Source organism: Lissotriton helveticus, chromosome 9, assembly GCF_964261635.1.
Source record: "Lissotriton helveticus chromosome 9, aLisHel1.1, whole genome shotgun sequence".
In the NCBI taxonomy this organism is placed as follows: Eukaryota; Metazoa; Chordata; class Amphibia; order Caudata; family Salamandridae; genus Lissotriton; species Lissotriton helveticus.
Window position 1 is genome coordinate 837,478,197 of NC_136070.1, and position 14,789 is coordinate 837,492,985.

Genomic DNA, 14,789 nt, shown 5'->3' on the forward strand with positions numbered 1-14,789 from the left:
GAGTGCTCGCAAACCAAAGATCATCGCATCGCATGCTTGCGGGCCCCAAAGCGCTCGCTAACCACAGAGATCATCGCATCGCACGTTTGCGGGCTTTTCGAAGGCTCTCTGACCCCGGATCATCGCATCGGGATCATCGCAGCGCGGACGCCGTGCGTCCGCCATTTTCCTCGCATCGCACCCGATCGTCGCTCCCTCACGGAGCGCCATTTTCTTTCATCGCAACAAGATCACACACGCCACAGGATCACCGCATCATCCTCCCTTGCGGCAAGTATTAAATGCATCGCTGGCCTAGCGTGGGGAAAATTGAACTGAACCCCTATTTGAACACTGAACTCTTTCCAACTTTTCAAGAGTACCCCTTTTCCAGTATTGTGGCTTTTTTACCGTTATTGGTCTTGTGTTAAGTCTATATATAAAGATACTTATTTTTTATAACTACTTGTGTGGTGTCCCTTTGTAGTGTCCTTCACTGTGTTACTATGTATGATCATAAATGCTTTACACACTGCCTCTAAGATAAGCCTAACTGCTTGTGCTACGTTACCACAGGGTTGAGCAGGGGTTATCAAAGGGTGTAACCCCCGTACTCTGACTTAGGAAGAAGGGTCCCTACTTGGACTGTGGCCAGCCACTGCCAACTAGAGACCCCCATTTCTAACATATTATTATTGTGGTGTTTTTTTCCAATAAACATTTTGAAAAAAACATATTTGGGGCACTAATCTTCAATCAACTCGAAGTCCGAAACTGCTTCAAATGCCAGCTTCTCTTTCATAAAAGGCTGTGACAAATGGACAATCAGAACTATATTACCGGCGGGTCCTCTAAAAAATGTTATTCCTCATCAGACAACAACATAGAAGGTCGAAGTTGCTCAGTCGTTGGCGCTCTCAGTCGAATGAACTCCTTCCTATCGTTCACCTCGGCTCCTCAGATCTAACATATAGACACTTAAAAACAGGCAGTGGGAAAGATGGCACTCTATAAAGGCAATTGACAACATAGCGCCTTGAGACGGTTAACTATGAAAAACGTAATGCAGATATGTAAAAACTCGCACGATCGCAGTATCTGTGTTTGTCGGTATCAGGGCAACAGGGCACTGGCTTTCCTCCAGCCTGCTTCACTTCCTGATACTGCATATAAATGCAACAGGCGCCTGCTGAATTTACATTTCTGCTCTTCCTTCCATCTGCGACTTCCCATATTCTCGGTACTCTTCACTCGCCATAGAGGTAAGGCGTGTCTCCCGGAATGTACTCATATTTTTAAGATTTAAGGAAAGAATTGCATGTATTTTGGAGAAAATGTCATTTTTTCGTTTAAAGACTTTTCAGAATGTTTGTCTAAGATGTTAAATGGGCTAACGATGTAAATTGCAGTTGGATACCTCAACATATAGAAATTAAACGAAATAAAACGTTTTCACTTATGATAATGAGGCAGGTGCTACACTATAAATGCTGCAGCATCATTGACAGTTGGTTACTTTAAGCATGTTGCATTAGTGGAAGTATCCTCACAAATTCTTGGAGCAGCCTTCGATTCCAAGGGAAGCGAAAAACATGTATGTATATGCCTGCATTTCTGGTCCCAACTCATTTTTGTTTTTTTGCGGTAGCCCCTGCTTTTGTTCATCTTCGAGTTGTGCATGTATTTGCTGTCTGCAAATTACAATCTCTGTATTATCTCGGTCTCAAATGATAGTTTTGAGTCGTTGTTTTACATCATGATAACATGACATAATAAAAAGCGTATTTTTAGAGCGCATGTTCACCCCTCCAGGTCTCTAGGCGCTATTGACAGAACACTCAGATTTATTACAGCCCAATTCTATGGTGCTAATTTGCTTATCTCGGAAGAATGAAAGGCTGAGTCAGCCTACCAGGATTGAACCTGTCACCAAGGGGTCAAGCAGAGATCACTGGACTGGCTGCAGGACTCCACTAAGCTGAGAGCACCACTTAGGAGTGTCATCCAGTTACATGAGATGGTGGTGGATATGACTGGTGTCCTACAGGCTACACATGATTTTATTGCTATTAGTTATTTATCTATTAGTACAACCAGAGCAATTATTATTAGAAAAGTATAATGCTGAAAGCTCCATTGAAGACAATGAAGTGGCTCAGGACCAATAAGAGCTGGTGCAGGCTTTAAACTTCAACTTTCAATGTTTGTATATCGTTTTATTGTTCAATTTTCAGGTGTCTCCGACAAGTAGCTAATGAGCTACGTAGCTCTGCAGCTAGGTGAGTAGCTCGTCTGTGTTCAGCCCAGAATACTAATATAGAAGCTTTTGCTTGGTTGAATTATTATATGTATGCTCAAATTTAAAAGCATGTTCTTAAAATGAAAATGTGTCTATGTTCAGAACTCCTAAGCCAATGTTTGGAGAAAAATTTTTACGTTTTCAAAATGTTTTTTAAACTATTATTGAGTTGGGGAGGGTTATTACTCATATTAGTACAGTAGTGCCAGGGGGATTGCAGCTATGGCTTTTATATATTACCCATGTTCAGTAATTTCAAATTGTCAAAGGGTTATTTTTACATTAGTGCTGGAAACCCTGCCTCATGCACTGATGTGATCACTGCTGGCAATCTTAGATGGGGTCTCTTCAACCTGTTCATAGCAGATCTGCCGACGACCCTGGATGATACAAATAGTCATCCCCAAAGGTGGGAGGCCTGGCATTCAGCAACCTATTGTATGCCAACGATCCGGTTCTCTTCAGTCTTACGAGGGTTGGGCTACAAAGGCTCCTCGACAAACTGCTCAGCTACACGATCATGAACCAGCTAGAGGTCAATTTAAAGAAAACGCAAGTCGCCCCTTTGGTAAGAAACGTTATACTGGTGGCGGGTGGTCATTTAACAACGTACGCCTCGTCACAGGTCAGTCGTACAAATACCTAGGTGTCCATCTGGATTCTAGACGTAATCTTTCAAAACAGCGTCGTGAGATCACAGTCAAAGCTACGACCCTTGCGGTGTCACTAGGCAAGCTCTCTAAAAAACTCTCAGGTACAACACTATTGCCTCTTTTAGCAGTAATGAGAGCTAAAATTGGCCCCACTTTATCATATGGCATGGAGACATTCAGGGGTAAATTGAACACCGCTTTGAATAGGCACACGACAAAAATTTACAAAAAGGTTCTCCAGCAACCAAAGTCCGCATCTGCTGCACAGATAAGACTAGAGATGCGGCTATTAAACTATGACGCCTCTGATATCGGGGTATACCTGAACCTCTGTCACAAACTGAGGCAGGCGGACCCTGGCACACTAGAATCCCTAGTCTGGTTAGAAATCTCCCAGATAAATTCAGGTGGAACGTTCGGTCGCCTCTTTAAGGACGCAATTCAGCAAATGTCAGTGAGTGATCTATCGGCCCTTAACCCCAGTCAGACAGCTTTTAAAATGGGGATTAAAAAATATGTGAGAATGAAATCCCTCATCATGGATAAAGCACATTTTTCGAAATGCAGGCATGCTTGGGCTCTTTTAAAATCATACAGTCGGCTAGCCCCTGCCTCTTACTTGGCCAGCACATACACATTGTATCTTAAACGTAGTTTTACCGCTATCAGAATGGGTGATTGGCGTTTCCTGCTAGATCTACCCACATGGCGACGCACCGCGGAGGACCTAACTTGCAGAGGATGTGGCAAAGCAGCTGAAACTCTGCTGCATGTGGTCTGCCTCTGCCCAGCCCTTAACTCCGAACGCAGGTCCAAACTTAAAGTTGAATGGAATAAGCAGGGCGTCCGGTCCTGTAGGCAAGGGATTATGGTGGCTTTGAACCCCGAAAATACTGTTTTAAATATAAAACTCACAAAATTCATTCAGCTGGCATACCGCAAGTTTAACCAAAATGGGTCCTGCTAATGCGCCCCCCCTACACTCTTTTAATCTTGATGTACCCCACAACAGTTTTTAATTTTGAGGGGGGACAAAATGAAACCTTAACATAGTGGTTTAGGACTGTTGGTTGTCTTGCACATGTACGGTGCCATTGACAATGGGTACCTCACAAAGGGGTTGATGGGAAAAGTATCTTGCACAAGATGTTTTAACTTATCCTTTCTCTCATCATTATCACCCTGTGTTTTTATTTTTATTTTAAACTGTCATGGAATAAGGAGGTTCAAGAGTGGATAATCTCTACTTTTATTACGGCTGGCTAATTGTCTGTTACATGTTTCTCTTCGCTTTTTTACAGTAGCTACACAATGTGAATTTTGTAACTTCTTTTAAAGATATATGTTTATATCTAAATAAAGATATTTTGATTTGATTTGATTTGAGATGGGGTGGACACTATTACATCACTAATATTAGTAGCTCGGGATGATTTCCGTTGAACATAAGTAGCTCCCATCACAGAAAAGGTGGGAGACCCCTGCTCTAAGAGCATTCCAGCTCTTCTGCCTCGGGCTATACAGGTTCCCAAATTGCCCTCTTTTCCCTTATGGACCCTTGCCTGCCTCTCAGTTCTACAACTCAGGGAGAGGGCATTAATAACTGTTATACCGCCTGTCAGCGGGCTATTATGCTATATTATGCTACATGAGGTTACATTGTTTTATATACCATATGAATGTCAGCTACCTGGCCCCTTAACACTTTTCCTTTACATCCATATGTGTCTGTGCTTATAGATTCACCCACCATGAGTCGCTGGTGTGGCTGTCCTTGGAGCTGTGTTGGATGTAGGGTTTGCCCTGGGGTTGCATTCCCAAGGTGAGGGTTGGGTCAATAATGGGTTAAGACTGAGCAACAGCAGTTGTACTGATGTCCCCGAAAGAGGATTGTTAATAGAAGGGGGTATAAGGGGTAAGATCCTGATCCCGTAATCCTCGCATGAAAACAGTAGTGCTAAAAGTCAGACCATCAAAGTTTGATTTCCGGGTAAGCTGTGCATTCCTCCTGTAACAATTAACGACAGGTCTGTTTCGCTGCAGGATATGATACATTTTTTGACTTTTCTGCAATGTAAAACTTTCATTGGTTCTGATTTACTTTTCAAGTAAAATTGCGATCCCCAAAGGTGTTGGTTTACTCTCTAGATGGAAGACACCAAACAGCAAACTAACATAGATCTCAAGTTCTCCCATGTTGGGTGTCAGATGCTCAGCATAGGCCTCAGTTAAGGCCAGTGGGTGCTACTGCCATCTTGCACTTTGGTTCCCTGGCACATCGGCTGATACTCCTGGAGAGGTTATAAAAGGAGCAGCAAGAACAGCAAATAAGCAAGCATTGGTAAATGCACCAGGCTTCGCCTATGTAATTAACAATAGTTTTTTGTTGTTGAAAATGTTAGCTTGAAGAGCAGCTGTGCAATCTAAGTTTGAGAAAGCCCATCAAAGTATTTTTTTTAGTAACCTCACAAACGGTGAGTGTATACTCAGCAAGCATAACTGGACATCATTAAGCATTCTTTTAATGACTATCATGGCAAAGACACTTTGCACATAGTTCGAAACTTACCCGTGTTATCTACCACAACTTCTACTGTGTTGCAGGACTTGCTGGTAGGGGTACATTGCAGAAGATACATCAGTGTAAAAAACCCAGAAGGATGACCACACAACTAAGCAATATTAAGCAAGTATTTTTGTAGGTTCTGCGTGGTTTGCAGCCTCTAATCTCTAGGACGATGTCAGAGGCAAAGTCATGCAATACATGTCAGACAGTGTGCTAAACACAAAAAGAAGCTAATGACCTGGCTTGGAAGTTCGTGCTGGACTGTTCCCACAAGGAACAGGGTCAAAACTCATTTGCATATGGCTGGGTCCAAACAGGGATGGTGTGGTGAGCAAAATAATGATGGATTTAACCCATATCCTTGTGACTGGGGATGAATGTTTGCATTGTCCAGCATTCAGTCCATCAATTATTTATTTTGCATATGTCGCCCTAAGTGGGAAGGGTATGCCCAGACGTGGGTCCCGTGCTCACCACACCACTGGATTCAAGCTAGCCTGTCTGATGAAGGGTGATGCCCTAAAACCGGTCCCAGGATGCTTGTTTCCGGTCCAGGGAGGACCTGGTTTGGCAGTTTGGGCTGGACTGTTCCCACAAGGAACAGGATCAAGACTGATTTGCATATGGCTGGGCCCAAACTGTGGGTGGTGTGGTGAGCAAAAGAATGATGGATTTAACCCAGATTCTTGTGACTGGGGATGAATGTTTACGTTGTCCAGCATTCAGTCCATCAATTATTTCTTTTGCAAGTGTGTTAAACAGGCACAGGTGCCCAAGGGGTAGGCAGACCAGTGCAATCTGAAATCTAAAACTGCTTCAGAAACATTCAGAGCGAACATAGCCATTATCTTTTCAACTGAGCAATGGTAGCCTTTTGTGGCAAGGACACTGCCTGAAACCCCTTCCATTTCAACCGAAAGACCACGACATCAACCAGACTCTAGTACGACTGCGATGTCACATTCTAAAGTATGAGTAAGTAAGGTCTGAGCTGGGGTTGTTCATACTACTAAAAAAACAAGTGTCAAAAGGAACAATCACATGTTTCAGTCTGCATAACAGGCACACGTCTACGAGTGTGAAAACCAAACACGTTTATGTTGGCTGAACTATCGTCACTGACCTGACAGAAGCGTTCAATGGATTTGGCAGACTGTCCCAGCACTAGATCACTTTAGGAAGATTTCTACTTTAGTGAAAGTCGTAAAACCTTGTGAAAGCGTAAAGGACTCATGTGATAACAACAAGCAACGAAAGGGGAAGGGGCATGCAGGGGGGGAGGGACAGGCAAGCAATGCAGGAACGTAAAAAAACAAGCTAGTTATTTCAAGTTGAACATAATGTTCAGATCAGCCGTTCACGATGGATCCTTTAAACTAGAAATAACTGCTCGCCGTGCTGCCAGTCTTAAAAAACAGACGGAAAATAGGCAAGTCAGATAACACTGTAAAACTAGGGCGGTTACATTTTGCAGCAACATTCACTTTTTAAAAATGTTGCATCCCCCCAAGTGCTGCAACGTCATCTCCAAATGATATCACTCTATTTCCGCAAACAATTGTGGGCTAGCATTAGAACGCATTTTTTTCAGAGATCTACACTCTCAAAAGGAGTAAGATAGCAGAGGGGTTAATGCATTTACTGCAGAAAGGGTGTGCATGCATTTATGTGTGTCCCATGTGTGTGTGTGTGTGCGTGTGTGTGTGTGTGTTTGTACAGATGGGCTCGCCGGCACTCATTTTTTAAATCTCAGACTTAGTTTACATCCTCACATTTTGATCCCGAACAAAAGAGAGAAAGACAGAAAAGGGGGGAAGAGAAACATCAAGAAACTGTAACAAGCATTATGGGAATGGGCAGGATGTGGAACAGAGGCTAGAGCTGTTGACTTAAGAGCTGGCGATCGCAGTTCAAGACTTGTGGTGAAACATTAAGTGATTGACCCTGGGCAAATCACTTAATCTCTCCCAAGTTGCATTATATAAATCTGCTGCAAGTCGAAAAACTCTGAAAGAGAGCAAAACTTTATGACAAAAAAATTTGCACCCCAACTGCTGCAACGTTTTTATGAAAAAAATTGTTCTACCAAAGCAATGTTAGCAGTATTACAGCTGCGGGATACTGATAAGAGAAGCAGAGGAGGAAGAAGCATTGGTAAATGCAGGAAAATATGCTGCAGCCAATAGAAATGGAGGAAAAGTATGTGACAAGCACAGGAACCAATGAAAAGCCAGGAAAGAGAGGGGTCGGGATGTAAGCCCCTTTTAATTATATATTAAAAACAATAGATTTCACGAGACCGGCGAGACCTAAAAAGGATGAAAGAGCCTTACTTTGTGTGGGTTGTGCAGTTTCCCAAGCATTCAGCAGCAAATAGACAGCCCTTGAGCAGGTCAGGGTGGAGCAAGGGTCAATCCTGTGCAGCCACAGCGGGCACAGGTAAATGCGGTGAGGCGGGGCGGGGCAGGGCGGGGTGGTAAGGGGGAAGTCGACAGACGACTGAATATGTGTAATTAAATAAATAATACCTATTCCATTGTCTTTCTGCTCCCCCCTGCCGCGCCCTGCCCCACCCACTGCCCATAACTGAGCCAGCCACCGCTGATCCTTTGATATCATGTGGGAACAAAGGGTGCGTGATGTCAGTTCCACTCCACCTGCCTTTTGAAAAACTACTGAGCATATGTTCAGCTACAATCAGACAGAGCTCTCAAATTGTAAAACATTAGGCTTGATTGGTTTACCCTAAGATTTTGTTATTCTTCTTTACATTCAAGTGCTTCCAGATTTTTTTTTCATTGTGACTACAGGACCAGTGCTCAATTTTGCCTGCATGATTGCAGGTAGTGGCTAATGGAATTATTTTTTGAGGGATCAGGGCATATTTTTTATAGTCAGATTTTGACCAAAAACAAGACAGAGAAATGAAAAGAAAGAAAGGGGGATGATGTGAAAGTTAGTAGCAGTGACAGATGGATAGAGCAAGGATGAAAAAGACCCCCTTTGAGTGAGATGAACAGGCAAAACTGAGAAAGGCATTAGGTGGGATGAAGGCTAATAAACATTGACAGAGGTAGTAGGTCTGATGATGGCTGCATGCCTTTTAACTTTGTTAATTCTTGTTTTGATTTGTCATGGTTTTTTCAAAGCTTCATTGTTGGGGAAGGTGCTGGACCCTTGTCTATCTGAAACAAATTGACTAAAAGGAAACATTTGTTCGATACTAAAACACACATTTTCATAGTAGAGCCTGTTGCAATTGGCCCTTTTTGCAGGGTTATCCCCAAACCTTTTGCTTCTTCCTCCCTTGTTTATCCTGACCTGTGGTTGTTGGCAATAAGACTCTGGGCACTTTACCACTGCTGACCAGTGCTAAAGTGCTAATGCTCTCTGTGTAAATTGTTATTGTAATTGGTTATCCATGATTGGCATATTTGTACCACTAAGAAGTCCCTAGTAAAGTGCACTGAGTGTAGCAGGGCTGGTGATACAAATGCTACTAGTGGGTCTGCAGCACTGATTGTGCCACCCACATGAGTAGCCCTAAAATGGTGTCTCAGGCTTGCTACCGAAGTGCCTGTGTGCAGTCTGTGAACTGCCATGTCATCCTGGTCAGTGTCCCCACTGACCAGGCCTAACCCTTCCCTTTCTGTGCACATTGGTCACCCCTATGGAAGGCCCAAGCTACCCCCTTGGGCAGGGTGCAGTGTATGTGAAAGGTAGAGCATGTACTAGTGCAGGTGACGTGCTCTGGTAGTGAATGACAGCCATTTTCATTTTTCACTATTGTAATGCTACCTTGCCCATAGGCTATCATGGGGAATACTGGCTACAGTGGCTACCAGCATATCTTCCCATAGGAGCAAGGTAGGACATAAAACTCTGGTATCCCTGAACTCAGAATTTAATAACACATCTTTTAGGAAAGGTGTTTTTTAAATCCTGTGTTTGAGAACAGCACTCTCAGAAAGTGGCTGTTGTCTTGTCTGACCTTTCTGTGTGCCTTGGCCTGTTTTTGAATTGACTGTCTGGTTTGTGAGTGACAGGGCTGGGGGATTCCAGGAGACAGAATGAGTCTGCCCAGTGGTGAATAGAGAGATCTGCATCTAGATGAGAGGGAGGAGTTGCACCTGGGACCTGAATAGGACTGTGTCTGCCCCCCACAGTGCTAGGTCCACCCCCTGTGGTGCGTCTGTTGTCCCTGCCCTGCACTGTGAAAGGAGAGAAGGAATCATGTCAACAAAGTGCTCCAGGGCTGTGCTTTCCCTCCACAATGCTGCCTCCACCTCCTGTGGGGCGTCTAATGTTTCTGCTCTGCACTGTGAAAGGAAAGAAGGAGTAATGTAAACAGAGTGCTCCAGAACTGGTTTGGACCGGGCTCAGAGCCCTCCTGCACAAAGGGAACAAAGACTTTTTGGGGTATAAGTACAGGACCCCATACCACTGAACTTTAGATCATCCTGGAATCAAGAAGGAACCTCTGCCAAGGAGAAAGCTGGAAGACTGAAGAAGGAAGACTGTCCTGCTGTTGCTTTGCTGGACTGACCTGAAGTTGCACTGCTGCCAAGGACAGGTGCAGGACTTTGGTTGTGCTGTGTCCCTTTGCTTGAAGGAATCTCCAAGTGCCCGAGAAGAGCTGGCTCCCTGGTAAGAAGTCCCAGAAACAAAAGGACTTCACCCCCAGCTTCCCTGAAATCTACTGAGAGAGTTCTGTCCTTCTTAGAGTGCCTCGGCCAGTTGTGGTGCCTCTGGAAGTTGTACCTGTGTTGGGAACCTGAAAACCAAGATTTTAAGAACTTTCTGCAAAGTTTAACACATCACCTGCTTGCGGAGCACATCCCCGTCAGTGCGAGGAAATTTCCGCTGCCGTGAAGGCTGAGATCATCGCAGCACCTGTTGCCGCTGCCAGAGTTGTCGCATCCTTTGCTTGCGGGACGCACCAGTCCGGTGCGGGAAGATTACCATTGCTGCGAGTATCGTCGCAGGACCTGTCGTAAATGGGTGAGATCGTTGCACCGCTTGCTTGCGGACCGCATCACGTCGCTGGGAGAGTCGTCGCAGAGCCATCGCATCGAGGGGCCGTGAGAGGAGAAGATCGCCGCTGAGCTGCACATCGTCACCGCACCGGAGATCGTCGCCGTCCCAAAGATCGTCGCATCGTACCTTTTGCAAGCCGCTTCCACCGAAACCTTTGCACCGGAATCCATGCAAGGTCTTGCATCCCTCCCCATTCAGACCGGAGTCACCGCAACACGCCCGCTGCGTCCAGCGGGGTTGACGCATCACCTCCCCAGGGTCTCAGGAGTGACGCATCGCTTGCTTTTCAACGCTGCAGCTTTCACTTGGAACTTTTGTCGCATCTAAAGGTACTGTTGGCTAAAACGTGACGCAACAGTGGATTATTTTAACGCAACCTTCAGAACACTTGTGAAACCATATTCTTGAACTGTGTATGTTGGATTTTTGTCGTTTTGGTCTTGTGTAGTTTAGATTAAAATACCTTTATTTTTCTAAACTGTTGTGGAGTCAGTTTGTGGTGTTTTCACTGTGTTACTGTGAGTGTTGGTACAAATAATGTGCACATTGCCATTGATAAGCCTGACTGCTTGTGCCAAGCTACCAAGGGGGTGAGCAGGGGTTATCTAAAGAGTGTATCCTCCTTACCCTGACTAGAAGCAAGGATCCCTATTTGGACAGTGGTACCTACCTCTGCCATCTAGAGACCCCCAGTTCTAACAGAGCCTCACACAGTAGGGACCTTTTATTTGTGTGAATGTGGTCTTTGTGAAAGGGCGGGACTTTGTCACTCACAGCGAAGTTAGCCAATGGCTGATGTGGGCTGACTTTGTGTCCCTGAGAGAAGGTGCAAACATACAGATCTGACTCTGTGTCCCTTGATAATCACTCTCCCCAAACAGACTTCCACCTAGCCTTGCTCTGTGGGTTTTATAAGAAAGAAAGAGATGACTATATTTTAGGTATTTTAACTCGCTATAATTTTAGACAGTGTTGTGTTGCACCATATTTTCTAAAATCTTTGCCTGATACCTTTGTCTTCTTTTTGGTAGCCACATTTTTGTGGGCTTGTTCAAGAAGGAGAAAGCAGTGGGCTCTTTAGTTGCTGTGGCGTCTTTCACTTTTTAATTAAAAGAAGCTAAACTATAAAATTAAATATATTGCACATGGCCATCAGTCTAAAATCATACCTGTTTCTATTTCTTTTATTGTATGTCTTAAACTTTTCAAAAGACTTATATATGTATCTAATATGCAATTTTAGCTGTCATTTGGATTTTACCCCCAGATGAACTGTTGGCTATTGTATTTCTTTTTAACTGTGCTTTTATGATCTGTATTTAATGGATCGAATAAAGAATTTATTGATTGATTGACTCATTGCCCCGTTCTATATGGTTCTGAGGTGGAAGACATATGTGAATGACACACAACAGAGCAATGGATGAAGAGGGCTGACTCAAAGCCCCTATAAGTAAGTATATTATACATATCAGGTCTTTAAACTCAAAAGGTCTTGGGTACCACCTGACATAAAAATTGGTTCTGGTGCCAACCACCTGTAATCACTGGTACTAATTAAGCACTAGGCCTTCCTGTGGGATGCTGGTACTGCAGAGACAATTTCCTGCCTACATCTGTGTCAAACCTGCACAGTCCAAAACTCCTGGTCCCTAAGTTGTCCATATCTTCCCCCATAGCCCTGTTGCGACACAAATGTTTTTCATCCCTGTAATTGGGGTTGTTTTTTTGCTACTGTTAGTCACACTGATTCCACAGGCATTAAAAACATCTCTCTAGGAAGAATTAAACATACTTCAACACCATAAATGCAATTTCACAACTCCATTATAACCCACCATAAATAATTATGGAGGGATTTTCTAGTTTTGCTAAAAACAAAATGGCTTCCAAAGCCTATTTACACAGCAGACTATCCGTAGACACAGGGGAACTATTGTATTAACAATATTTGGCCCCAACTTCCCAGCAACGTATGCAAATAATTTGACACTACTCATTCAAATTTGTGTATACAAAGTACATGCTTTAAGAGCATGTGTCAAAGCGTGCCATATTTGCCCTCCATATATAGAATTTGAGCTACTTGCATTTTGCTTGGAAAAAAACAGTTTCCCGTTCTTTTCTGCTATCAATTAGATTCATGTAAATCCTTAAAAAATCATGTTTCTCTGATGCAAAAACAATAGGTGTAACCCTGTCTTTCTCTTCTCTGACAATGTTTAGCAATTATCAAAAAGTTATAAAATAAAAAGTAATACATATAGCCACGGATAGGTGCTCCTAATAGGAGAAGATGTGGCGTTACCGCCAGAGCGACCACCCTTTCTTGAAACAGGGGAACCTTGGGGCATATTATCAAGGACGGGCGTTAGAATTATCGCCGCTTTAGCGGCAGAAAACTTTCGCTAAAGCGGCGATAAGCCCATTATCAAAAAAATGAAGGACTCGTTACAGCCTTTGAGTTCAGCATATCAGCATAGCTGTCAGTTCTGTGTTATTTGTCACACTTCTGAAATGTACTGGGTTTTTTTGCCAACAAAGTAGAGGATGCTGAGCCCAAGCTTATGGAGGTAAACCAAAACTACAAGAGGCAGAATGCAAAATGCTGTTGGCTGAAAAGAATCAGACATGGCTCTGGTGTTGCACATGATATGGGATACGTTGGAAGCGTTGCGTGATTGCTTCACGAGGCTCTGATCTGGAGGGTATGTTTTCAGTATTTGGAATATTGCACTATTAAATGGCAGGCCTATAACTCTCCCACAAACTGCTCCACAACACAAACCGCGCGATAAAAAGGGATCTGAAATTTTCTTTCACAATTGATGCTTCTTGACTCACTAGTAACTGCTTCTAAGTTCCTCCAAAACAAAGATTAGGTCACAGCTATCATTAGTGCAGCAGGTTCAGTGGCACAAGTGCCCATGGCTGGTGAAGGGTCTCTACCCCCATGATGTTTGTCTTTCACTATTAAAGTAGGTGGTGTGTGGCCCATTTGGCTTTTTTATTTAGTGTTAGGTTCCATGACACGTTGTCGCCTCTCTCTTTTGCTGCGGTCGCAAAGGAAGTATGGTTTTGTCATGATTGTTCAAGGAAACGTGAGCTTTTTCTAAACTTCCTCAGATGGGGTTGCATATTTTTTCTAGGTTTTGTAGCAAAGGCTAGCAAGCGTACTGAGAAGTTGAAAGATTTCCATACTGGCCTGAGCCGGTAGGGCTTAGGAACAGTCACTGGAGTGACAGATGACTGATTTCAACATGTTCTGATATCTCCAGAGCCTCCTGGTTGGCTCTCTGATCTCTGTTGTATAGCACAACCATCAATTACATAAGAGAAGGGGATAGGAGCTATTACAAGGTCCAGCACCCTTGCTCCCAAGAAGAAGTCCGAATATATGAGAAAGGCATCTGTTCCTAAAAAAGATGTGGCTGGTTCGATAATGTCAGGCGTGAGGGTGTCTTCCTTATTGGAAGGAAGTGCCATCACACACCTGTGTGGGTGTCATGCTTCATCATCGGGGTCAGCTCCTCTTGGGGTCGGCGCTGCAATGCCTCTCCAGGCAGGCAGAGCACATTGTAGATGACACGCTCTTCACTGCAATGAATTATACTTTTAACTGCAGTCTTTATGCAGTCCTCTGCTTCTAACACAAGGCGTGTCAGGTCCTTGACTTTAGGGTTGGATTGGGAGACCTGAATAGGTTTATTCATTGAAGGTACTTTTGGACTTATGTCCCTATTAATCTTTTTTGGAATCTGTTGATATTCCTAGATCTATGCACCCAGTCCTGATTGAGGGTGGAGATACCTGTTTTTGGTCCTGAAGTAGTACCACGGATCCCTCCTGGACGTCTACGGCATGAAACCAGTTGACCCCCAGAACACAATATTGAGAGATTTTCAGTCTTCATAACCATAGTTGACAGTCCAAATAATTTGTAACCCTACTAAGGTGACCCCTGATTAAATATATTTTTCGCTACCCCTTAGGTAGGTTTAATTCACTTAATTTCACCATCTCATTGTTAGAAATGGGGTTTCTGGTTGGCTACGGATGCACCTAAGCCAGGCAGAACCCACCACTCTAGCCAGGGTAAGGGAGTTCAACACACAGGATAACCCCTGCTCACCGCCTTGGTAGCTTGGCAGAGCAGTCAGGCTTATCCCAGAGGCAATGTGTAAAACGTATGCAAAAAACACACACACCAGTAACACCCAACATACATCACAGAAAGAGACTCGACACAAGGTTA

At 43.8% G+C, this 14,789-nt stretch overlaps 1 protein-coding gene across 1 annotated transcript in view; it reads left to right on the forward strand.

The window, feature by feature from the left end:
• Window positions 1-1,197: 1,197 nt before the first annotated feature.
• Window positions 1,198-14,789, forward strand: part of C5AR1 (complement C5a receptor 1) — a 30,090-nt gene continuing 16,498 nt past the window's right edge. The window contains exon 1 of the mRNA XM_078661007.1: window positions 1,198-1,241. The gene's annotated coding sequence lies outside the window, so the exon portion shown is untranslated. The remainder of the gene's footprint in view (window positions 1,242-14,789) is intronic.